General features: G+C 47.9%; 1 protein-coding gene across 1 annotated transcript in view; it reads right to left on the bottom strand.

Moving 5' to 3' along the window:
* Positions 1 to 5,736, bottom strand: part of LOC144161932 (uncharacterized) — a 33,049-nt gene extending 27,313 nt beyond the window's left edge. Inside the window, exon 1 of the mRNA XM_077692489.1 lies at positions 5,490 to 5,736. The gene's annotated coding sequence lies outside the window, so the exon portion shown is untranslated. The remainder of the gene's footprint in view (positions 1 to 5,489) is intronic.
* Positions 5,737 to 24,890: the final 19,154 nt, after the last annotated feature.

The following is a 24,890-nucleotide window of genomic DNA, read 5'->3' on the forward strand; positions in this document are numbered from 1 at the left end:
CAGGATCTCAGCAGGGTGGCAGAACGAAATGTTTTTCGTTTAGGTTTCTGGTTCGTTCCATAAATAAAAGTTCCGTTCCGTTTCAGCTCCGAAACAAAAAAAATAATGGTTTGTAACGGTTCGTGTTTGCGCGAAAAAAATTCAGATTTGTGAAATTGTTGAAAAGATTGAGAATTATAAAATTTCGTTAAAAAAGGTGAAGTCATGCCTAATATGTTATTGAAAAATATAATTTCTGAGAATCACATATAGTTGCAATGTTAGTGTTAAAAGTTTAAAATGGTCTGTCTCAAGGAACACTGTAAAACTCCTGTTTTTAATCTTAAAAGAGATTTTAAGAGAATAGGTAGCAATGGATTAACATCAGTACCTTCAGCAACCCCCTCCCCCCCCCATATATATCCAGACGAAGGCATAACAGCACAAAAATTGGTGAATATTATTGGCGCATATCAGCATTGAAAGAGTATTTTTCGAAAAACTATTAGAGATAATAATGCCCTGCTCGAAACTGTTGCTTCCGCTGCTTATGAAATGTTTTCTGCTGCACTCTCACAGCAAGTGTAGCTGTCTGCATTGAGTGTGGCTGTAATCTGCTGTTCGCACTGGCAGTGGTGTACACACCAAAGGTTGTATTTTTTCCTCATTGTTTTTATGTCTTCTTTTAGAATATTAGTGTTTATTATACATGTATCACATCCCCCAAACAATGTAGGGCTAATGTAGGTATTTTATTAAACTAACCAAATAAATAAATAAATAAGGCCATGATGTCTGCATCGCAGCCAGATGACCGCGGCCATCCTGCGTATAGCTCGGCACTGCACCTATCGGAACAAAACGGAGAGAGTATGGGAGCAGGCAGCAAGCCTTCCGAACGAGAGTGGGTGCCAGAAAGACGAAAAGACGATTTTATGCCAGAGAATAATCAACGCAATGTTTCGTCTCACTGAATGGAAATTGAAATGATTCCTGAAATGCCTAAAATTGCCACCTCAAACCGAAAACCGAAACGGAATTTTTTCGGTTTCGCTCCTGAACGAAATAATTAATATTGTTACGTTTTCGTTCCAGCCAAAAATATCGTTTTGTTCGTTTTTCGTTTCCGGTTTTCGTTTCGTTCCGACACCATGGATCTCAGGATTATGAGGTGAGCATGAATTCCCAAAACCATCGCACTCGACGACGATTCAAGCTGCCCGAGGTGAACCAAGTGAATGGGTTACGGCCTCAGAGTTGGAAATGTACCTTAGAGACATGTACACAGCACTAGGGGGGGGGAATTTTAGCATGGCAATTAGACAGGAAGCAGTGAGGTGAGTAACAAAGCCCGCCCCCCCTATTAGCGTATAATTCGGGCTAGCAGGGGGGATTGGCTGAGCCTCTCACTTATACTTACACAAAGAGGAAGAAAACGTCACAGAGGAAAAAAGCCTGGTGATGATAATAAGAGGACAATTTGTTGCTTTTTTTTTGTCTTGAAATTTTGGGGGTTTAGCATGACAAAGCTACCCCTGGGCTGTGAGGCGCACCATGATGAAGGGCTCCGGATTAGTAATCTGGACTACCTGGGGATCTTTAACGTGCACCAAAATGCCGACACATGGGTGTTTTTGCTTCTTTCCGCCGCCATCACAAAAGCAGCCACCACGGCCGGGATCAAAACCGCGCCATTGGGCTCAGCAGCACCACGCCTAGCCACTGAGCCACAGCAGTGGATGTAACGACAACACTTGCGTACCATTGGGTAAGCGCCACTGTAAGGCACCACATCATTACAATGCGTAGAATGAACACACTCTGCCTTTCACGCTACCCATCAACAAATTCCATCAGTGCAATGTAGACGTCATCGATGGACTTTGAACTACCGTATTTTCATGTGTATACCCCCCCCCCCCCCCCCCATCGCATGTAACACGCACCCCCACTTTCAGCCCGCCGGAAAAAAAAAAACCCTCGCGTATTGCCCGCACATTTGATACAGAAAGGCTGCACCACAGCTACTGCTCAAGCAACATGACGCACTGTGTAGACAGAAAAAGCATACATTTAGCAAGTAGAATACACTGATTGCAAGGTGAAAGTCCCGATTCACTCAGTGGCACTGCTCTCGCTAGAGCTATCACTTGGGCTGCTGTCCTCACTGTTGTACACAATTTGTTGTTGTTGTTAGAGTGCGCTCGTCCTTGTTTTTTCTTCCTTGTCCCTGTATGTTTTGCACAATCGCTGCCATGGAAGGCTTAGTAAGTGTTACTGCACAGGAGCTTCATGGCACAACGCGCATTGCCATGAAGCTGCAACAAAGGAAGAACCCCGCGTATTATCTGCACACCTTCTTTCCCGCTGAAATTTTCGCATTTTTGGTGCGGGTTATACGTGTGAAAAGACGGTATCCACGTTGACTGCAGCTGTAAAACGTGGCGGTGCACCCAGTACCTGCAGACCTGTTCCACACTTCCAACACTAATGCTTTCACATTTACGACGTCACAAGGAGTGCTTTGGTGTCCTCATCATCATCATCACCAACAGACTATTCAGGTCCACTGCAGGATCAAGGCCTCTCCCATTGACCTCCAACTGCTTTGGTCCTGCACTGGCAAGTCCATTCCTTGCCTCCAAATTTCCTTATTTCGTCTCTCCGTTGCGCATTAACCTTCCCCTTCTTCTAGACCTGTCTTTTGGTATCCACTCTGCTAACCCAGTGGTCCAGGTGCTGTCACTTCACACTACATGGCCAGCCCAAGTCTGTTCCTTTTCTTTACTTGGACTAGGATATCATTTTTCGAGTTTTTTTTCCCCTGATTTAGGAAGCTCGTTTCCACTCCCTTAACGGAACTCCTATCACTCTTCCTTCCGAGGCCCGTTGAGCCGACCTGGGTTTGCTTTCAAGTTGTTTAGTAAGGCGCCAAGTTTCCCCTCCATACGTCATTACCGGGAGGGCGCATTGCTTGTGCCATCTCCTTTCCAGTGATAGAAGTAGCTTACTTTTCACTATTCGGGTGTGTTTGCCGAGTGCACACCAGTCCATACCTATTCTATGCCGGATTAGTTGGCTACCGCTCATTACTGCGGTGATGGAAAGTACCCGACTGTTAAAACGCAGCCCTGTGTGACATTTCCTAGTTGAACATCCGCCAAGGCAAAACGCAATGCCCGAGATCTAGAATGCACAGCTGCATAGTGTTAGCAATGAAGTCAGCGTTACTTCAGAGAGAAACTACAAGAAAAAGTGCTCTTTGCGTACTCCAACAAATGACACGCAAGCTTGAAGCAGAAGTGGCAATTCATGCCAGTGCTGCACTACATAAGCAGACTGGTTTCACATTCACAAACTGGAGTCCTTCTCTACAAGGAGACTGCATTGCAGCTTCCCACCACTGTAAGGCAGCAACCACAGGAATAGGAAGCGTTAGAAGCCTCTTCCAACAAAAACATGTGTCTTGATAAAACATCCATCTCACGCTCCCAACCATAGAGTAAAGCACGCCCCCCCCCCCAAAAAAAAAAAGAGAAAGAAAGAAAGAAAACCTTTCATCAGGTCCCACTGGATTCAACAATAAGGCAGTGGGGGCTCTCAATGATTGATTGTGGCGTTTAATGCACTGAAGATACACCTGGTGTATGAGGCACGCCATAATGGAGGGCTCCAGATTAACTTTTACCAACTGGGAATCCTCAACATGCGCAGAAGACTGAAGATGGGCATTCTTATTTTACGCTTTCATCTGAAAAGCAGCCACCGGGAATGAACCCGCGCCCTTGGGCGCAGCAGCACAACGTTTTAGCCATGGACTCACCGCAGTGGGTTGGGCTGAGAGTGAGGGTTACACGTTCCACATATATCAACTTACGGTTTGATATGTTGCGCATTTAGCTTTTCGTTTCTACGATCCCATTTTTCAACATGACGACGCTTATTGGGCCCTTGCCTTGTCCCGGTGAAAGAGGAAGCTACGGCACACCAAAGCGTTTTCTCGAGACCGTGAAACATGACGACCATGGCACCCAAACCATTACAACGCACTGTACAACACATTACAATGCTACGCATTACAACAACGTTGCAACAACATTAAAACACTGTACAATGCATCACAACATTAGAATGCCGTACAACGAATTACAACACATTGTACGCTGAACCTCAAGCTCTGAAGCAGTGGCACGTGATGTGCAGCCAGTGTATATACAGCACGTGCAAGAACTGTAGACCGTGCCTAGCGCCTAAAGTGGTGACGTAGCAACGCTCCGCGGGGTTCGCAGTGAATCTACGTACAACAGTATACATCTGTAGAGCTCGCAGAAGGTTTTTGCAAGAAACAGATGATTCCATCTCCCGCAGCAAACCCATCGTGGTACAGTGCTTACACACCAAGAATGTAATGTCATTACATTGGCAGTGCTGGATCATGCACAAGTAGCATAAGGCCGTTTAGTCGAACATCACACAGATTTCTCGAAACCAGTAATATTACTATTTTCGCCCATGGAACATGGAGGAGAGGTGAACAGCACTCAATGGATAGCCACAATGCGTTCTTACGAAAGACATCAGTGAGTACAATATATGCGGAGGTGTGCCAAGAATGACGCTGTTCTCGCATCACTTTTGTTGCCAACTGACAAGGGATGCCACCGAGCAAGCATAAGGCCGTTTAGTCGAACATCACACAGATTTCTCGAAACCAGTAATATTACTATTTTCGCCCATGGAACATGGAGGAGAGGTGAACAGCACTCAATGGATAGCCACAATGCGTTCTTACGAAAGACATCAGTGAGTACAATAGGCGGAGGTGAGTACAATATATGCGGAGGTGTGCCAAGAATGACGCTGTTCTCGCATCACTTTTGTTGCCAACTGACAAGGGATGCCACCGAGCAAGCATAAGATTTGTGTAAAATTCGTCAAATGTCAGCCACGATAGCCAAGCTTGGACGAGTGTACCACCAGCTACTTATACTCGCACTGTGTAAGCATAAGTAGAGTAAGCCTGTACCCATTTCCTATTCGTTTGCTTGGCTAGCGCCAGTATCGTCACAACAATGGCTATCGTAGCAAAACCTCCTCGGTGACCAAATTATGGCCACCATAACCAAACGTTACGTTCGCTTCACAACTCACGGTTGGAGCAGTTCATCATAATTTAAAAAAAAAAAAAGCCTGTCGGCTAAACCGCTTCCGCTCACCGACCAGCCAGAGTCCCTGCTAGTTGCTAATTATTTACTATTTGATTGATTGATTGTAAGGTTTAACACGCCGACGCAACGCAGGCGATGAAGCGCGCCGTAGTGGAGGGCTCCCAATTAATTTTGACCACCTGGGGATCTTTAACGTGCGCCGAAATCTCGTACACACGTAATTATTTACTATCAGTAATCACTGGTGATTGGGAGTAACGCTAGCGAAGAAAACAATGCGTCTGTACGGACGAAGCTCCAACCAAAGCAAGGAATAGTAATTGATAACGAAAAAGTCCTCACCTTTGAAGCTTTCGCTTCCTCTCTACATCGAGAGCAAAACGACGCCAAACACTGCAGTGGAACACTCGGCGTGAATGCCTTGCTTAGAAGGTCAAAGTTGCTGGTAGCGACACAATGATCTTAGAAGAAGGTGAACGATCAGAATGCACAGCCGATCGCAGCTTCAAGTTATCCACAAAAAGGGAGCAACTCTTCGCCAAAACTGTGCGCTGCCATTTTGACTTATTATGCTTGACTCGGCTTGGCTGTGGCTTGGCTTGGCCTGGACTAGAGGCGGGAAAAACAAAGTTACCAGCAACAACAAAATTTGGGTTGTCGGTCCCTGTTCCGTGGGCGTGTTTGATGTTGCAGGGTGGACTGTCATTGCGGTAGAACGCTTTGCTTCAATTCTGATAAAACAAACCGTACCAGATGCGGTCACAGAGCTTCATGTGTTCGTTGTAAATTATGGAACTCCAGATATGATGGGGCCGATCCAGCGTTTGGTCACATCGTCCTCCGTTTCTTATCTGGCCGAAATAGGCGGATAGTACGGCAGTAGAGTGGCATTTAACATGTTTCTGCGGTCACTGGCTACCGGGTACCGGCGCTCAATCGCACGCCGTTTGACTGATTGCTGGCGCCGGGAGGCTCGGTTAGCGGTCCTAGCGCAGTTCGTCTGACTGCTTGAGCGGCAGCTTGGGACCGGTGAGGCCCCAAGCACCATACGCTGCGTCCTTCCTGCCCACTTTGCGCTTCCAGCGCCGTGTAACTCTGATGCACTTCGTATCCCTGGGCGATGCGGTGCAACTTCGCACTGTGCATGCGTATTCTGTTCGCGTAGCTGCCAAGCATGTGGCCTCTATCCTCGATCGCCCCGCGATGCCGCTGCTTTGGCTCGGCGGTACGACGCCGAAGCTGTATATGGCAGGCTCCGACCTAACTTATGTCTTGGGAAGTGCTGCGTAGAATAACAATTTTCGTCTCCAGAGGTACTATAATTGCTTCGTACCTCGTAATATTATGTAAATGTGTTTAAAAAATTGTACTAAAGTTAGCCGCTAAGATTATAATTTTACTGAGCTACATTTACTTAAAATTACTTCACAGCGATGTTTTAAACGTAACAGAATTCCCATCTGCTGGCGCAGAGGGCGTATGGTTTACAGCAATGACTGCGGCTCTATCCGAGAACAAATTATGTGACAATTATCTGCCAGGATAACTCCATCAATACGTCGCTTCATCTACTTTTTTTTAATTGCGCAGCTCAGAGTGAAGTTGTAAATATTGTACCATTCCCATCTGTGCCAATACAGATTCGCTGGTCTCCCATCTTCGGGTGGCAGGGGTATAAATTCTTTGTCGGAATCATTATACCCTTCATTATGTTCTCACATTTCACTGTTGTCCTGACTGTACAGCCACTGTGACATCTCAGCGAGCTTGACTTGCTTGGTAGGCCGATGCTGTTTGCCCGGCGCTGCCTGTTTGTGGTGCAGAAAGTCTCCCTCCATGCCTTTTTTGCTGCTCGATTCCCAGCGCACCCCGCAATCAGTCCTCATGGTCAGTTTACGGCGTGTTGTAGGACAGTTTAGCGTGCGGCGGTGCTGCAGCTGAAAGCAACGAGGGCTCACAATGTCATGCACAGGCATGTGTAGCCCCAGTGACTTTACCCTTTGAACAATGGCAATAACTCTGCGTTGTACCAAAGGTTGTTGAATTAGTTCGTATTGAACCAGCTCGCAATCTTGGCCGACAGGGCACCTCTACAGAAACAATACATGGCACCTTGCGACGACTGCTATTCCAGTCACTGGCACTGCGGCTCGTTAATCTCTGATATCTTACGTGTGTTCATCCCGCACACCCAGAATGGCTGTACTGGTGGTTCCACCTTCAAGCATGACTGACGGTTGCGGGAGCACATTAGCTTGCAGCACTGGCCGACCTAGTCTTCAAGGCAGGCACTTTGTCAGTGAAAAAGAGTTTACCGTCTGATTCGCTCGCTGCAGCGCTATCCATGAACCCGTCTAAGTGATTACTCGCGAGAAATTGCTCAACATTGTTGAAATTGGTGCGCTGGGTCGATGCTTTCTTGAGGTTTGCCTCTCGCTGAGACATTATTGCATTATCATGGTAGCTATGGGTGTTTGTGCTCCTTTTCCGAGCTGATGGGGTTCTTTTTGCTTGCAATGTAAATCTCTCGAATAACCTAGCCAACGGCTATTTTAGGCAGCACACCTCATATTGTTGTTGAATCGCTTGATCAGTCTCGTAATTACTCGGCAGTAGATGCCAGAGCCAATGAGTATACTAGTAATTGAACTCCGTTTCGAGGCTCGTCGAGGATCAGGAGGCCACGGTGACGAATTATACAGATAAAAGCGTCAATGACAGCTTGACTCGTCACGGCACAAACATCCGGGACTTCTAAAGCTTCGATGCCGACATCGTTTCGCTCAAAATGCCTACAGTGTGTTACACTCACTCGCACTGCTACCGGGGGGGGGGGGGGGGGGGGGGGGGGGGATGCTCAGTGTTTCCATACGGGCCAACTGTTACGTCCTCGACGCTAACACAGCTGTCGTGGCAAGTCACCTCACTCAAACTTTCACTGACTGCTAATGGGAAGTATGCAGACAGGTACACGGTTTTGCATTCATATCTTTGCAATGAGGTGCTACTAGGAGGAACAGTGCTCTCGGTCGCGCTGTTTCTGCTGAAGCAGTAACATTTGGCACTGTGTAGCTGGTGGCTTCTGTGCGTCATGAGGGACGGAGATCGGAACCCTCTACAATGGGGGTTTTATACTCAATTCGAAAGGCCCGTCGGTGACCGAGAGTCTAGCTTGAAGAGGCACCCAGAAATTAGCCGGGACAGCCGGCGGTATTCCATCCCAAGACAAGTGGTCAGGATATGGCGGACTGCGTCGTCTTCGTCGGTAGGGCATGATGGAGCTGATGATGCTGATGGTTTAGTGTCTATGCATACCCATTCTGGGAATTGGCTAGTCCAGGTATGTCTACCTCCTTGCACGTGTAACATGGTTGTCAGTGACCACATTCATCCTTGCGCCTCGAAGAAGGCCCACACTTCAACAATGCAGCTGTGTGGCCCCTCCTAACGCACTTGGGACAGCAGTGCTTCCATGCGATTGTTGGGGTTCGGTCTGGATGTTTGTTGGTCGATTTGTCGCTTACGTCTTCAAATCGTACTTTACTCACTATGCCTGGCTCTGCCCCTGCTATTCACTTGCACCTTAAGGATATAATTCTATCCACTTGATCCTCTGATAAACCCGCCGCAGTGGCTCAGACGTTGTGCTGCTGAGCACGAGGTCGTGGGTTTGTTCCCAGCCACAGTGGCTGCATTTCAGATGGTCACAAAAAGGGAAAATGCCCGTGTGTTTGAGATTTCAGTGCACGTTAAAGATCCCCAGGTGGTCAAAACTAATTCGGAGCCCTCCACTACAGCGCGCCTCGTAGCCCAGGTTTAGTTTTGGCGTATTACACCCGATAACCTGAATCCAATCCTCTCATAATCTCTGTTTACAGTCACTGTCAATGATCTTCTCTGCTTGTTGGCGGTACAGGATGGCCAGATCGTCAGCCTAACGAACCTAACCTGAGGTCCCAGCATCTATCAAATGCAGGCGTGCTTAGGCTATCGAGGCATGTAGTTCTAAACTGTATCGGTTCGTAAAGCCCATAACCTCACCACATTTCAAAATGTCTTTTTACGCGCGCGAGTAGGTTCTGAATTTTTTTCCTGTGCTCTTTCCGTTGTGCATACTCAAGACTACAGAAACTGATTGGTGCAATTCGTCTGCGCATATTTGGGTATTTTTGGTTGTTGCCTAGTTTGCCTACTGGCATGCTAGTGTACGTTCAGTATACTTGCAATGATTGTGTGCAGTTTCCGTGTGTGCGATATGCTAATGACTTTTCCTTTTTTGTTATCGTTTTCTAACTTACACGTGTATTGCAAACGTTGTCGTCATAAGTTGTTCTGATGTGTTTTTTAACTTGTGTTTTTTTGATGAACGATCTGTAACTCCTTCCTTTGTTACTTCCCTTACTCAATGCCCTAAACAGGGGCCTGTAAGGTATTTTAAATAATAAAATAAAATAATGGTTAAACATAAGGGAAATAGTTAATGAGCTATTGACGAGTTTCTCCGCCAAGACATTGGTTACGGCGAACCAGTCGATGAGTATTTTCGCCGCCACGCTGAAGTTGTTCTCCTTGAAATGAATCCCTGGTGTATATTGAGTGACTGCGCGCGGAACCCTTGCCTGGCCCGCAGCTCACTGAGTATGTTTTGGATTTGCAGTTTTGGGAGCGCAACCTGTTCAGTCAATCTGCATTGGTTGCTGGGTAAAATATTCTGGCTGCTATGTTGAAAAAGCCTGTATTTGTTGATTGCTTAATCTCCGGTGCATGGTTGCCGTGTGGGACTGACTGGTATCACCACGTGTAGTGTGCCGGATGTATAACGACCATTCAAGGCGAATCACAGCTTGCTGATGGCTTGCAGGATTTCGTTGTAATACCGGCTTGTTTCGTTGACTTCCGCTTCAAATTTACTCTTGTGTAGCACATTGGCAACCTTTTTATCTTTGCCCCATAGCCTATGGATAAACACCCTGCAACCAAAACCATCTCCACTAACCTGAAACCTGGGAGGGGCGAAGCGTGCAGTGTATAAGTGTATTCTCGGCGCCTTGGCGTTCTTGCCAACAGAGATGAAACCGTTGGGAGGTAGAGGTATAGAGCTTTGCTGTAAAAGTCTCGTTTCTTTGAAGCACGAAGCTCTCATGCGCGAGGCGTGAACGAGTGTCCCGTTGTTCTTTTAGTAGTACGCATTACGTCCCAGAGCGAGGAGTAAACCAGTTTCCCGGTGTTTTAGTACCGTGACTACATGAGACGACGGCTACGGCGCCGACATGAGACGCCGAAAGCCCTAGCAGGGCTTGTAAGGGGCTTCGCCCCTAATTGATTACAAGTTTGTTTTAAGACAATGTATTTTGTAATACCATAGGTAGGAGCTTCACTGGCGAAAACTTTACTGGGAAATGTGCAGACTGAGCTAACGAACCATCACGATCAACCATTGAGGCGAATGAAACTGTACTTTCACAACTGGGCATGTTCGGTTTTGTGGCTGCGATTGCTGTTTTTGTGATGGAGGCAAAAAACAAAAAAACCTTGTGTGTATACAAGGTTCAGACCACCTTGGGGATCCCCAGGCGGTATAAATTATCCATTATTCTTCCACTACGCTGCGCCTCATAACCCATGTGCAGTTCGACGCGTAAAAAACCAAAATTTGTTTTGACTTTTTTTTTCACCAAAAGTACATGGTGTTTTGCATCAGTTTGCACCTCTGCATGATTCAATTGCACTGGATGGAGTAAGCGTATTGATGTAATATTTTGTGCAGATCACGTATGCTTCATCGACAAATTAGCTTGAGTCTGCCTCCAAACAGCTGCGACGTACATGTTACAAGAGACATGCACCGAAAATGGTTGCATTACTAGAGACGAAGACAGAGTGAGTGCTTATCTTTCATTAGGATCTCCTTACTGGAGGCTACGACACCAATTCCACTGAGGCACTGATGTGCATTCTAGAAGACGTCGGGCTTAATCTTAGGCGGATAGCTTACAATGAAGTGGACCTTATGGATGTACAGGGTTTCAAGGTTTATTCAATATGCGTTTTTACGGTACGCAGTGCATAAGTGAAGTTAGTACAGAAGGAGGTCCCAAAGTGAAAACTGTCAGGGGGAACCTCCTGGTTGGGAACGTTGAAGATATGGCGCAGCAACTACTATGACGGGCAAACCAAAATACGTGAAGTGTAGTTAAATCATTAACATGTAAGGGTCAGGCAGCAATAAATTATGGACTCCTAGTCTAAAATAACATTGTACCAGGGCCATAGGCAGAATTTTTTTTGGTAGCGGGTGTTATTGGTTATGGGACGGAAGAATTTTTGGCCAAAGAAACAATAACGCTTGCGCACTGCTTGTGAAAAATTTCGGGGGGAAAAAAGTTTTTCGTAATACCCCAACCGTGCCCCTGCATTGTATAGTTATGTGCTGGGTATAAAAATTAGAAAGTATACGATATTGGTTGACTAATTAAGCAATGCAAATTAAAATACGTTAGCTGTGTGTACTACACTAAAAGCTCGTTAATTTGACCTTGAAGGGGACCATAAAATTGTTCGAATTGAGCGGAGTTCGAATGAGCGGACGAGCGCTAGAATGAATGGAAATCGCGCCACACTGCGCGGGCAGGACACAAAGAAGCCGCCTCTGGACTTGTTGCCGTAAATTAAGCGCTACTACACGTTTGTGGCGGGTGATTTCGTAAATAATGTTTCATAAGTAATAATGGCTCACGATGGAGCACTGGCCTTGGTGGCGCAGCGCCCTCTTTAAAAGCGAAATAAGCTGTTGCAAGGAGCTTAGCACGCCTTCCACGCTGTTCTTGTTTTTCTGTTTCGCTGTTTTGCATCTCACGTAAATTTGTTTTGTTTTGGATTTGCAATATGTTGTAATCACTCTGGGCTGACTTCTTCTGTCAGGAGCGATGGAAACCAGAGGACCATAGTTCGAATTAACCGTTCTGGATACCGACGCGTTCGAATTATCACGCGTTTTCCCCCGTTGAAGCATACAGGGCTGTGCAGGGACCAGGGCGCGAGTTCGCATTAACCGGAAGTTCGAATTAACCGAGTTCGAATGAACGAGCCTTTACTGTACTAACATATAAGGGTCAGGGGAAAGTACGGTAAGGCCAAAAAATTCCCGAGCAATTATCATATTGTAAAGGGACTCCATGGTGGTGGTTGCATGGGAAAGCCACTCGAAGCCTAAGCTGCTAGATCATACACTAATCCATGTGCCTGCAGATGAGCTGGTTTACCACAAAGCCGTCGAAAAGATGCCACCAGATGCCAGGCAGTCTCTGAGTCATGTTTGTTGGTGGTTGTTTAGGTGGGTGGCTGCCAAGCACACAAATGAGATTTAGTACCTCGTTACAAGAGACACTCAAAGGACCCAAAAAACGCATCTCTCGTAACCAAGGTCTCTTGTATGCAATGTTGCTAACATGGCGAACATAGGAAAACCAACCAAACCCCTTTCATTCAAATGTCCCTTATAACCAAGTGTCTCTTGTGACAGTGTCTCTTGCAATGAGGTTTTACTGTAATGTCTTGGAGACATCACGAGAAAGGAATGTGAGAGTCATTATTGCTTCATCTGTTCTAACTCAAAATCTCAATTTTTGTGGCCGCAAACATGGTGTCATTGTTATCAGGACAAAGCAATTTTCTAATATGAACTGAATTTATATTTTGTGTTCATGGGCCCTTTATTAATTGTGAACAGAAGGTATTTGTCAGGAACGTGGTTCACTCTTGTAGGGATCGAGCTGCCTAATGTAATAACGTGCACTTTCGCACCGCACTTGTATCGTTAAAGTTGCTTTTACCAAGGGGTGATCGCAGAAGAAAATTAGGAGGCAGGATAGGACGCCAAAAAGGGGAACGACAACATTCAGGTGATCACACCTAACTGCATGACACTGAAGCCAACGAAACATACAAAGATTTTGTTCAGTGCTCATAAAGCGGCGAGAAAACTATGGTGAAGTATTCCTATATCACAGTTTAGGTGAAATGACGTATGCAGGTTGGTGCATTGCTTAGAGGGCACTAAGAGCAGGAAAATAAAAAGAGATCGAACTCCCGCGATTCAAATATGCAACCTCTGCGTCTGTAGTGAGTTGTATCGTGCGAATTGTTTTGATTTTCAATTCTGCACTCTGGCGGCTCTGTTTCTTGTGCAAGTGACACTGTGTTCCTTCGCGAGGCTCCACAAATGAAAAGGTGCCCTGCCATGAAAGAAAGAATCCTCACATACAGCTCAAAGCCTGATGTTCCAAACCAAAGCACCATCACTTGGGATCCGCGAGGCTGTGAGCTGCGAGCAAACTTCATAAGTGCCGCAGTTTATTCAACGCCTTCTTTTACAGAAAGGTTATTTTGTGTCCAGGAGGTCAAAGCTAGACAAGTCCGTCATTTTTTCTGTGCCATATAGAGAAAATTGAATAACATGTTTCAAAGAAGAAGACCAACTTTTACCATATATTTCTTGCATTAGAAAACCAGAGACTTAAGTACTATAGCAGTAAGGGGGAAGGCTTCTTTATCTAAAGAGTGGTGACCGGGTGAGGTTGAAATTGGGGCAACGTTGTCAAAGATTAGAAAAGAAAAGCACCATGGTGGCGTTCGCCCAATGCCAATGGGCTGCGAGGGGCACTTCTTCTTGCCTCTGTCTTTTTTGCCGCACGACCTCGGTGCGTTGCGGGAAAGCCTGTCGCGAGGAAACCGCGAGCTCGCTGGCGGCGATCGATTGCGGTCGCTCAAAGTGCAATAGTTCCGGACCCCAAATGGTTCGCACTCCTTGTAAAGAATCTATTTTCCCTGTGTTTCCTTTGTGTGGAATTTCTCGGTTTCGACAAGGCATAATTTTATGTACCCGAGTTCATTCACAAACAAACAAACTGGCCATTTGAACTTACAAACCTTGAAATATTTCGAAAATATTTGAATTTTCGAATACTGCTTTGCCATTCGAAACCGCATCGATTATCGTATCATTCGCTTCGATGTTCTACAGTTTCGAATATTTACACACCTTTGCGTAAAGCACTCGTTATTCGTTAGCGAAGGTTATGCGAAAAAGCCTTTCATCGTGGTTCCCGATTTTTGCCTAAATAATAACAACATAAATAATTCTCCGGAAGCAATGTCTCTTGGGGTTCTCGCCATCGCCCATGCCCTTCAGTCCTTTGCTTTTCTTCCCCTGTTCCCGCATACACAGTCTTTTCTGACTCGCACGCCACTATTATACACATACAAAATCGCTCACTACCGTCTATCCTTCAACAGGAGGTCGAACGAGCAGTCTCCGCTCAACAGCCATCCATCGTTTTCCTCAGTTGGGTCCCCGGACATTCCGGGATTGACGGCAATGAGTTGGCGCATCAACTCTCCGCGAATCTCTTCACCGGGCACCGTTGATCCCCTGGCCCGGGCCCTCGGAGGACGGTAGGAGGCTCTCCCTGCGCCGTACCATCAAGGAAGTCTACCTTCAGCTCCGTCTAGACAAACGCCTCTGCCCGCCTCCTCACTCATTACTCACCGTAACGGAGGCTCGACTCCTCCGGCACATCCAAATGAATGCCCTCATCACTCCCCCTGGCCTATTCCTCTATCGCTATAGATCTGACCCTTCTTGTCCCAACTGCCCCACTGCCTTTGCTGATTTACCTCACTGCCTATTCCACTGCCCTGTGGCTCAGCTGTCCAACTCGTATCCCCCCACATCCCTTTCCATCACCACCTGGACCAACTGGCTTGGCTCTGAAGGAGAAGAATAACAGCGCAGACTGGTCGCCCAGGCGGTCGACATGCTCGGCCTGTAGCTTCGGTCGAATAAAGACCTTTTCTACTCTACTAATTTCTTCAATGTTGAAGGTGCGGTCACTTTGAATTACCTGCGCCAAATGGTCATCCAAACACATTTTGTTCTCTGTTCTCGCTAAAATAGTGCCACAGATAATCTTCTTGTTTTGAAACTACTCGAATTCGTGTTCTTTGGCCCAGATTTGCCATCAAATCTTGGGGAGGGGGTGAGAGGAGGTTCCGTGAAATTTCTTTTCTTGTCCCCATGTAACTCAAGGGGTTTGAAACCTTGAAGTTAGACAATAGCGGCACCACTTCTGCTGAACAAGACAGGTAGCAGTAAAGATCTCGAATACAGTGAACCTCTACTTCATCTGCGGTATAACTTACGTTGATTATTTTGTATTGTGCAGCGAAAATTTCAAAGAGGATCCAGCAACTCAGGAAGCCGATAAAGCTGGCTATGTCAAGTTCGACGCAGCAAGTTACATGGATTTCATCAGCAATCAATGAAAACGGGCTTGTAAACATCATGTAAACAACCTTTTGTGGGTAAATATGCATCTATGGTTTTTTTTTTTTTGGGGGGGGGGGGGGTGGAAGCATGGTGGGTTCATTAGCCGTCCGCACAGCAATCCTCATGAGAGCACAATAATGGTGTGACAATTAAAACTGCATTGGCTTTATGACGGTGTATTCGACCAATGTATTCTACTTTTCTTTTTATACCTGAGTCACTCATAAAGCTCACAGAAAGAAAAACGGCATCCCCAGAACCTGTCATTGAAATTACCATCGGCTGCGTGCAGCTGGAAACACGTTACAGTAACACCTTAATTGTTACACAAGGCGCTGTGCCAAGAGATACTTGGGTATAAAAGACATTTGAAATGGCTCGGTTAGTTTTCTTATGTTCACCATATATTAGCAACATTGCCTACGTGAGACATGGTTACAATGAGACACACTCGGTTACTAAGCCCAACTTTTTTTGGTCAGTGTGCTGGGTCATTGTGCTGGGTCAGTGGGCTGGGCCCCTCCCTCGGTATGGGCCTTTGGCCTTTCCAGCACACCCCAGCCCCCCTGGGTTGAAATAAAGTACCGTATTTACCCGATTCTAACGCGCACTTTTTTTTTCGAAAAAATAGACCGAAAAATCGCATGCGCGTTAGAATCGGATACAAAACCGAAACTGCCGAAACAGCAGAAATTTCGTCCCACCCATCGCCATCGCCATCGCCATCTCAAGATGGCGCCAAAGCTTTTAGCAACGATTTTTCGGACGCAGCAAGCCTAGGCGCCTAGGCTTTTCTATCGGAGTTCACACAAATCGTCAAATCGTTTCACTTGCGCCCTTGATAACAGCAATGGCAGCAGCGGCTCCCACGCGTTCAAAACGAGTGGTCGGCTGAAGCGTGCACCTCTGGAGAAGCTCTCGGCATAGGCGTGCGAGGCGTGGGCCACGATCCCATAGACCATGGTTGAACGTTCGTTCAGAAGTGTGGCATCGCGAACGCGCTTGAAGGCACCGAGGCCGAGATGTTGTGGTCAGCGGAGAGCGACGAGGAGTGAGATGAGTGAGATTACTTCGGGAAATAAATCACCCATTTCTCTCGCATTCGTTTGTCTGTGTCACAAAGTCCCGTGCGCGTTACAATCGGAGGTGCAAATTTTTTCGTTTTTTTTTTGCCATCAAAATCGGGTGCGCGTTAGAATCGGGGGCGCGTTTGAATCGGGTAAATACGGTATTGTTATTGTTGTCTGCAAGCCGACTGTCGATCGCCACAGCCTCCCTAGAATCGGGGTACTGGGCAGCAGGTGTGCACCTGTCCTACTCACGTGCCATCAAGTTCAAGTGTCATGTGGCACGCACTACTATACAACTTTTACTTTTCCTATTCAGAGTTTTGGGAATTTTGTGAAGTGGGCACATTAGCCCCTCAGACTCAGAGCTACAGATTCCTGGCCAATCCCCCTAGTGGGCATGGGCAACGTAAAGAACAACTTTCGGGATTGGATTGGATTGATTAAACTTTATTTAAGCCAGGCTAATTTTTAAAGGAGCACTGACACGAAAATTTTATGTTACACTTTTACTGCTTTTATCAATGCCTAATGGCCTGATGAACCTGAAACAGCACTTCAAATACTTCAGCACGCGATAGTTAATTACACTGAACGGCCCGAAAATCGTTTGTTTCACATTCCCGCGCTTTCATCCCGAACGGCGCATATGACAGACTCCCTGCCTGACCTCGCCGCTTTGTGCGGACGTCACCGGCGCCCGCTTGAGAGGGTGTTGGGCCGCGCGCATGAAGTGACGTCACGAGCTTTTGACGAGCGCTGGCGCGTCACTTCTTTTGGCTCTCCCTGGATGATGTCACGCTGATGTCCATTTGCTGAGTGCCGCTCCGCGCGCTGCTCCGTCGGCGCGATAAATGAGATCCAATTAAACTATGTTCTTCGCGTCGCAGGCCACTCATATTTCACCCAGGGTATACTGTTGAGTGAAGGAAGCGAACTGTGCAATAATATTAACGCTGAAAATTGGTGTCAGTGCTCCTTTAATCTTTTAATCAAATCTGACCAGGCCAACCCCCAGAGTGGCTATGCGTCATTCATTTCCTGGTACCACTACTACCAAGCAACCAACTTACTGCTCGCAACGTACTGGTACAGTGGTGGAGCATCGGGTTGCTGCTCTGGAGACCCAGGTTAAAATGCCATCGGAGCACGCGCTTGCGTTTTAGTGCGCAGCACTTAAGCGCCCGCTCCTGTGGTTTCACGACGCTGTTGTCCCTCGTTCTAACCGAGCAAGCGAAGAAGACACCATAGGCAAACGAGATGAAGCGAGCAGGAAAGCGGAGGTCGAAAGTATGGCAAAAGTGTGAGGGGGAGGGCGGTATTCCGAGACGGCGCGAGACGTTCTCTCAGGCGGTGACGCGCTACGAGATGACCGAGAGAACTAAGAGGTCACCGATGATTGAGCGAGCAGGGAAGCGGAGGATTAAAGTATGGCGAAAGGCGCGAGACATGGTCCCTTGCGGCGACGCGCTACGAGACCAGGGATTTATACAGACCCCACAATAGGCCCCCAACACTACACAAGAGGCTTTCGACACCCCCCTCCCCCAAAATCGAAATTTTGGCTGGATAAACCCCTGTACGAGACAACGCCAGAGTATATGATATATCGCGCCCCTTCGCGCATTCGCTGGTGCAGCGATCACTCCGTGAAAGGCAGCAGAAATGCACCGTTACCCAGGTGACTGCAGCTCGCCCTGCCCACAAATTTCGCATTAGGAAGTATCGTAATCGGCAGGAAAATTTTTTATTTACTTTTTACAGTCGCTGCAGTTTTTTGACCGGAAAAAAAATTGATTTTTCGCAGAATGTGACGCCTAAGGCACCTTACCGGTTTGAAACGAGTTCTAACTTACGCTTAATTCGATCAGAAAACCGGCGACTCGGGGCGGGGGAGGGGGGGGATGTGAGTTTTGACCACCTGGAGATGTTTTTTAAATGCAGAGCATCTGATTCACTTGCCTTGTCCCTCCGGCGTCGTCGTCGTCGTCGTCGTCGGCGTTGTCCACCCCTCCCCCATTCTCCTCGCCGCGCCAGCTGCGCGGCGGAAAGACAATCGGAAAGGATGCGGAAAGACAATCACGAGGGCGCTTTACTGGCATGCTCCTGTTGTCGTTTCGCCGCACGACGCTGGTGCATTGCGGGAAAGTCTTGCGTCGCCAGCCGAGGAAGCCGGTGCGTGTTTGCGGCGGTGCATCGCACGCGCGTAAGTGCGAAGTAATCAGTTCCCAACAGGTTTATATTTTTCAAGTGTTCCTAACGTTACAGTACTCGCTTCCTACAAGGCATAATTTTATGTATCCGCGTTAACTGCAACAACTCTCCATTCGCGCTTTCGAACTTCGATTGATTGGGGGGTTCAACGCGCCGAAGGGTTTAACGCGCCGGGCTATGACGCGCGCCGTAAGGCTCCGGATTAATTTTGATAACAATCTCGACACGCGAAGGGCGTTTCTGCTTCTCGCCTTCGTCAGGAAATCACCACCGCGTCCGGGATCCGGGATTGAACCCGCTCCCCTTCTTGACATTGACCCGCTTGACCTTGACGCCTTGACCTCACGAGCTACTGCGGTGGGTATGGATTAGAACTTCAAAATACCTCGACAATTTAGATGAACTACTCGAATAGTACTGTTCGATTCGAAGCTGAAACACATACATTGTAGAATGAAAGTTGAGCTGTTGGATCTGATTCATATTGTAAGCGCAGACAGACGATACACAAGAAGAGGACAACACGAGCGCATATACTGTTCTTCGCTTTCAATGTTCGAAAGTTTACTGTTCTTCGCTTTCAATGTTCGAAAGTTTAAAATGTTCTTGACACACGTAAAAATCTAGTTCGACAATTCGGACCCGCGCGTACTCGTAGAGCGCGGTAGATTAAATTTCGAACGCTTTTGAAAGGGGCCGTAAAGACGAAATACAACTTTAATTTTAAAGAACTAGCCTTTCAGTATCCCATCAAGCTCATTTCAGCCGCAAAACACGTCTTTTAACAACAACAACAACAACAACAACAACAACAACAAAACACGCATGAAGTATTGAAAAATTTTCAAATTTCGCGCTACAGTGACGTGTGCGGGCAAAAGTGACGTCATATTTATTTGTTCAAATAAAGAATTTAAAAAATCATTAAAAAATCATGCCCCCTTCGTCTAACGATGACGATGGTTGAACCCGCAGCTTTCCCGTAACGGATTGTTTGGTTGTCGTGTTTGTTTTTCAAACCGCTTCGACCATGTCGAAATAGCACAATAAAGAAAAAAAAAAAAACGTAACAATCGGATAGACGCCGACTTCATAACGCGAGGGACCTAGGTTCGATTCCGGCTACGGGAAGCGTTTTTTTTTTTTTTTCACTCGCATCCCTCTGGCTATACGACAAAACATTCGCGTTGCTCCAATCCCAAGAAATATACACGCCACCTACAACAAAGCACGCCGAGCAGCAAGATCCCGCACCATTTATAATCAATACCATCACCTCCCCTGCACCCGATATACGGATGCATCGCCATACCCCCCCAAATCTGCACAAGCCGCCAGCGTGGTTAATACCAGAGGAACTCAGCTCGCTGCAGTGTCTGTTTTCACCAACTCCACCGAAACAGCTGAAGAGGTTGCCATTACCCTTGCCGCCACAACCGGTCAAGACTTGTTACTGACTGCCAAGCCGCTTGCAGGAACTACCTAAAAGGACGCATATCACAACCCGCTTTGAAAATTCTGCAACAAGCGAAACTACTCACAGAACTGCAAATAATTTGGACTCCAGGTCACGAATCCCTCGGGGGTAACGAAGCGGCACACGCCGCTGCCCGCACTCATTCACACCGGGCCGTTTCCCACGAGGGCTACGAACCCCCATCGGAAGTAACAGTTAAGCCCACCCCGCTGCAAACATACGCCAAAATACTCGCCCACTACAGGAACGAGCGTCGCAAATACCCATTCCCCCACCCGAACCTCTCTCGCGATGAAGCTACTACCTTCCGGCGACTACAGACAAACTCCTACCCACATAACACCCTGCTATGCCATGTATCGCACCCAATACCCTGCCACATGCAAATCCTGCCCCCACCCAGGCACCCTGTACCACATTGTATGGGAGTGCCAGCAATGCCCTGCCCTCACCCCTAACCCAAACCCTACCTATGAGCAGTGGGTGGAGCTGCTGACCAGCTCCGACCTTCCACACCAGCGACGATTGGTGGAGAGGGCACGGGTGGCCAGCATAGCCCAAGGCATCCCGGAGACTAAGGAAGCCACCCACCGGGCGGGTGCCCTAACATCAGCACCTGGTCTCCAATAAAGTTTATTCATCATCATCATTCACTTCACCGATTGGTCATCATCGTCAGAGAAAGTTGGCTTCCCTGCAGGACGTTGTCGCGTTATACGCCATCAGTGGGAACACTCAAGCTTCGCTTTAGACGTAATTTTCAGTGTAGTGACTGCACGTTGGCATTGACGTGATTAAACGGGACTCTAGAGGCCCCACTACAATCCTCCACTCATGCGCCTTAATGATAAGTTGTTTCGGCGGCCGCCAATCACTTAAACAAGATTCTGTGACGTCATAGAAAATGGGCCGGAAAATGGCTAGGGAGTCGCAACTGCTTCACACGTTTTGTAGCGTGAGCTACACTGGCCGAGATTGAGCAGTCTCGCGTGGCACGTGGAGAGCCGTGCTGCGCATGCGCGAAGAGCAGTGACGTCACACGACGCACAGAACGTTGCAAGCTGCCCGGCGTCCCTCACACACCCCACGCGCCCAGCGTGTCCACCGACCTCCGTTCCGCACGTGGCGGCCCGGTCTACTTGATGATCATGCGAGGAGTGGCCGGGTGTGGAACCGATGGCTCGTGCGTCGCAGCAACACCGGCGTGCGCCTGTGGAACCGGCTTAGCTCTGGGGCGATTGGTGACGCTGCGCCGGAGCCGCTTGATAAACATACATGTGTCACATAATGCGTATACCGTGCGTGTGTCATTGAAGCAGCAGTGAGCATGGTAATCAAGCTAATCCTTGATTAATTGATTGTGGGGTTTAACGCGCCGACGCAACGCAGGCGATGAGGCGCCCCGTAGTGGAGGGCTCCGGATTAATTTTGACCACTTTAATTTAACGTGCGCCGAAATCTCGTACACACGGGCGTTTTTGCTTTTCGCCTCCATCGGAAAAGCGGCCGCCGCGGCCGGGATCAAGCTAATCCTAGACAACCAGGAAAGCTAAGAATAACCAGCTGAAGCTTAGCCCCTGGCATAGCCGAGCTAAGCCACTGCTAATTTTCTCTTCAACAGTTGCATTATTTGTTCAAAGTTTGCGGTAAAATGAGAGAGAGAGAGAGAGAGAGAGAGAGAGAGAGAGAGAGAGAGAGAGAGAGAGAGAGAGAGAGAGAGAGAGAGAGAGAGAGAGAGAGAGAGAGAGAGAGTTTATTTTGGCAGGAGAACTCTAGGTCAAGTCGGAAACGTGGGAGTGGAAGGTGGGGTGTTTGTGGCCTAGGACAACTGGATGATGAAGGGTTCGAACAGAAACAAGTGGGCTCCTTGAGAAGGCGGGAGAGGTCACGTGGGTTGAATGACGAGAGCAGACTCAGAGCTCTAACAGAATGGCCAGTTGGTTAAATTGCATGTCGAAACCTTGAAAAAGCGCAACACGTTTTTTTTTTTTTTCGAGTGTTGCGCTTTTTCAAGGTTTCGGCATGTCACAGCTCTTAACTGCTCGCGCTAAACCGCTTTCTAGAGAGCAGTGTGCAAATAAAGACAGCGTGGAGGGTTCCAATGAATGAGGGTCGATGTATAAGGAGGAAGGCATACTTGAAGGAGGGTTGAAGGTCCTGTAGCGCGCGAATTTCGAACAGGGCCAGGTTAGGTATCATAGTTATCGGGACAAAGCAGCCTTTCACGTAAAGATTCTTTACTAGGAAACAATAAATATGCTTAGTCTCTCTGATGATCCAAACTTGTATTTTATCTTCGTGGCACCCTTAATAGCGATTCCTGCAGCCGTGTCTATTAGTATAATTACCGAATGCCCAAACGTGGAACATCTACGCAGCAAGGTACGTCCTCGATGTCCTCTTTGTTGTTTCTGTGCGGACAACAGCGATTCGTATCCGCTGGCGTGCGTGGAGAACGTGCATTTCCATTGCAGATTGCCCCCTCCCTGCATTAGAGAGGGAAATATACGCGTATCACCGACCGATATCGCCATTCGCCATCGCCGGCACTCGATGACAGTGATGCAGGAGGAGTTCGCAGTGCGGTGGCGCATAAAGGGAGCCGGCACTTAGCCTTCGAAATCAGGCTTTCCCCTTTCGCCTTCGTCCGTGGCCCCGTGTCTCCTCGAGTCCCTAATGTTGACCAGGAAGGCGCGGCCGGTGGGTATTCGTCACCGTGATGACCACTTCCCGCCACTTAGCCTTCCTGATGGGGAGAAAAGCACCGCCACCGTCGTCCTACGGCTTTTACGGCGTCCACCGGAGAAAGGCAACAGTATACGCCGGGGATATCATTCCCTGCCGGCTTGAGAGTGCGGGCAAAGTGCACATGTACTCAGCCTTTTTTCTTCTTTCACTGAAAGCCGAGGACGCATCGACGCCTTAGTGGCTCTCTATTACCCAACGTGTAATTTTTTTTTGTACCGTTGTTCAAGGTGCTTCGATGATTTTTGGTTGATTCAAAATGGCGTATCAGTACCACGCACGCAAGATTCCGTTCCCTCGTGAGTACAAGCCAACCACATGCTGCGCGCACCCAGCGCTATCTACTGCTTCGCTTCGAACACTCCTTCTGTTGTTTTGAGCTACTGATAAAAGAACGTTGGTGTTCGGCGTCAGTAGCTTAATTAATACGGTTTTGGCTCCGCACAGCCCGGGTTTGAGCCCCAGCAGAGCAAAAATGTTCGCAAGAACCATGTTTTTTTTTACTTCTACGCATTCTTTTCGCAAATAGGGACGGTTTCATAGCTTTTAGGTTGTTTAAGAGGCGGGCGCGGTACATCAACACGCTAACGTTCTGCATCGCAACGGAAGTGCCTGGCTTGTTCCTATCACGAAACGGAATATCGCAGCACGCACACTTTACCGACATTAAGTTGCCACTTTGCAACCGTTTTGTTTTGAAGCTCGTGCTGGTTTCGCGTGCATTAATTTTGAACAGCAGAGCTGTTTAAGCTCTGAGTTCCGCCTCCGAGCGTTACCAGAAAAAAAAAATACCAAGAAAAAATGGTGAGCGCACGTGCGCGTGCACTCCTTGAGGAACGCCCGGCGTCGTACAGGCTTGCGCGTGGGCTTGAGTCAGGTAAGGAGGTCGCAAAAAATACCGAGCGCACGTGAGCGCGCGCCTCGTGAGGAGCGTCCGGCGTCGGCCAGCTCGACCTTTGAGAACACTGTGCCCAGTGTTCGTGGCCTGATCGCTCGCGTGCTGTTCGTCTTTTGCGCTGCTTGTTCGATATGGTCACTATGAGCCCAACTTGCCATCCTTCTGTGCTGCTCATCTCGCCAGTCTCCGTGCGTCCGCGCCTAAAGTGGGGAGCACAGACGACTAGTTCGTGCTACAGACGCCGAGTTCGTGAAGCCGCGGTTGCCGCGTTTTCTAAAAGCACGTGCTAACGCGGTCCACTTTGGTAGAGATGCGGACAAAACGATCCGAGCCTGCCAGTCGTGGAGAACTTTCAGCGGCAAGTTCGGAAATACGTGTGAGGTACAATAGGCGGGTGTCCGACGAAGGCCAAGGGGCCGCTAGCTCTGCTGTTCCTCCAGCCTTGCGTCACTAATGCAAGCTGCGCCAATTAAAAAAAAAAAATGTTTGAGAGTGTTCGTTTTCTGCGGCAGTGTTGTGTCTTTGTAATGCCTTGGATTTGCGACCGCATGTGCGCAAACAAAATATACGGCTTCGGAAGCTCTCGAATCTCGTTAGCCCCGCAGGTATGTTTCCTTGAGCCTTGCACTAGGTCCAGCGCCCGTACATTTCATGCACTCTGTTAGCAATCGCGTATGAGTGAGTGAGTGAGTGAGTGAGTGAGTGAGTGAGTGAGTGAGTGAGTGAGTGAGTGAGTGAGCGATATATTTTGGGAATACTGGGCGTGGCTATTTTTTTATTGAGAGTACCCTTAAAGGCCCCGAACAGGGGTATTACATAAGGGGCGGGGATACAGATCTCGAGAAACAAAGCGAACGTGGAGAATACTTAGTGCGAAATGGTACGAATATTTGCTTACTGTGGACTAGCGCTCTGTTGTTGGAGCATCACGCATTAAGAAATGTACAACTTCTCTGGGAACTCATTATGGAAAGTATACGAAGCTCGACGTAGTTATAGAGCCATCTAAGCTGGC

This window comes from Haemaphysalis longicornis, unplaced genomic scaffold (genome assembly GCF_048455015.1).
Source record: "Haemaphysalis longicornis isolate Haplotype H1 unplaced genomic scaffold, Haemaphysalis longicornis Haplotype H1 scaffold_12, whole genome shotgun sequence".
NCBI classification, from domain to species: domain Eukaryota; kingdom Metazoa; phylum Arthropoda; class Arachnida; order Ixodida; family Ixodidae; genus Haemaphysalis; species Haemaphysalis longicornis.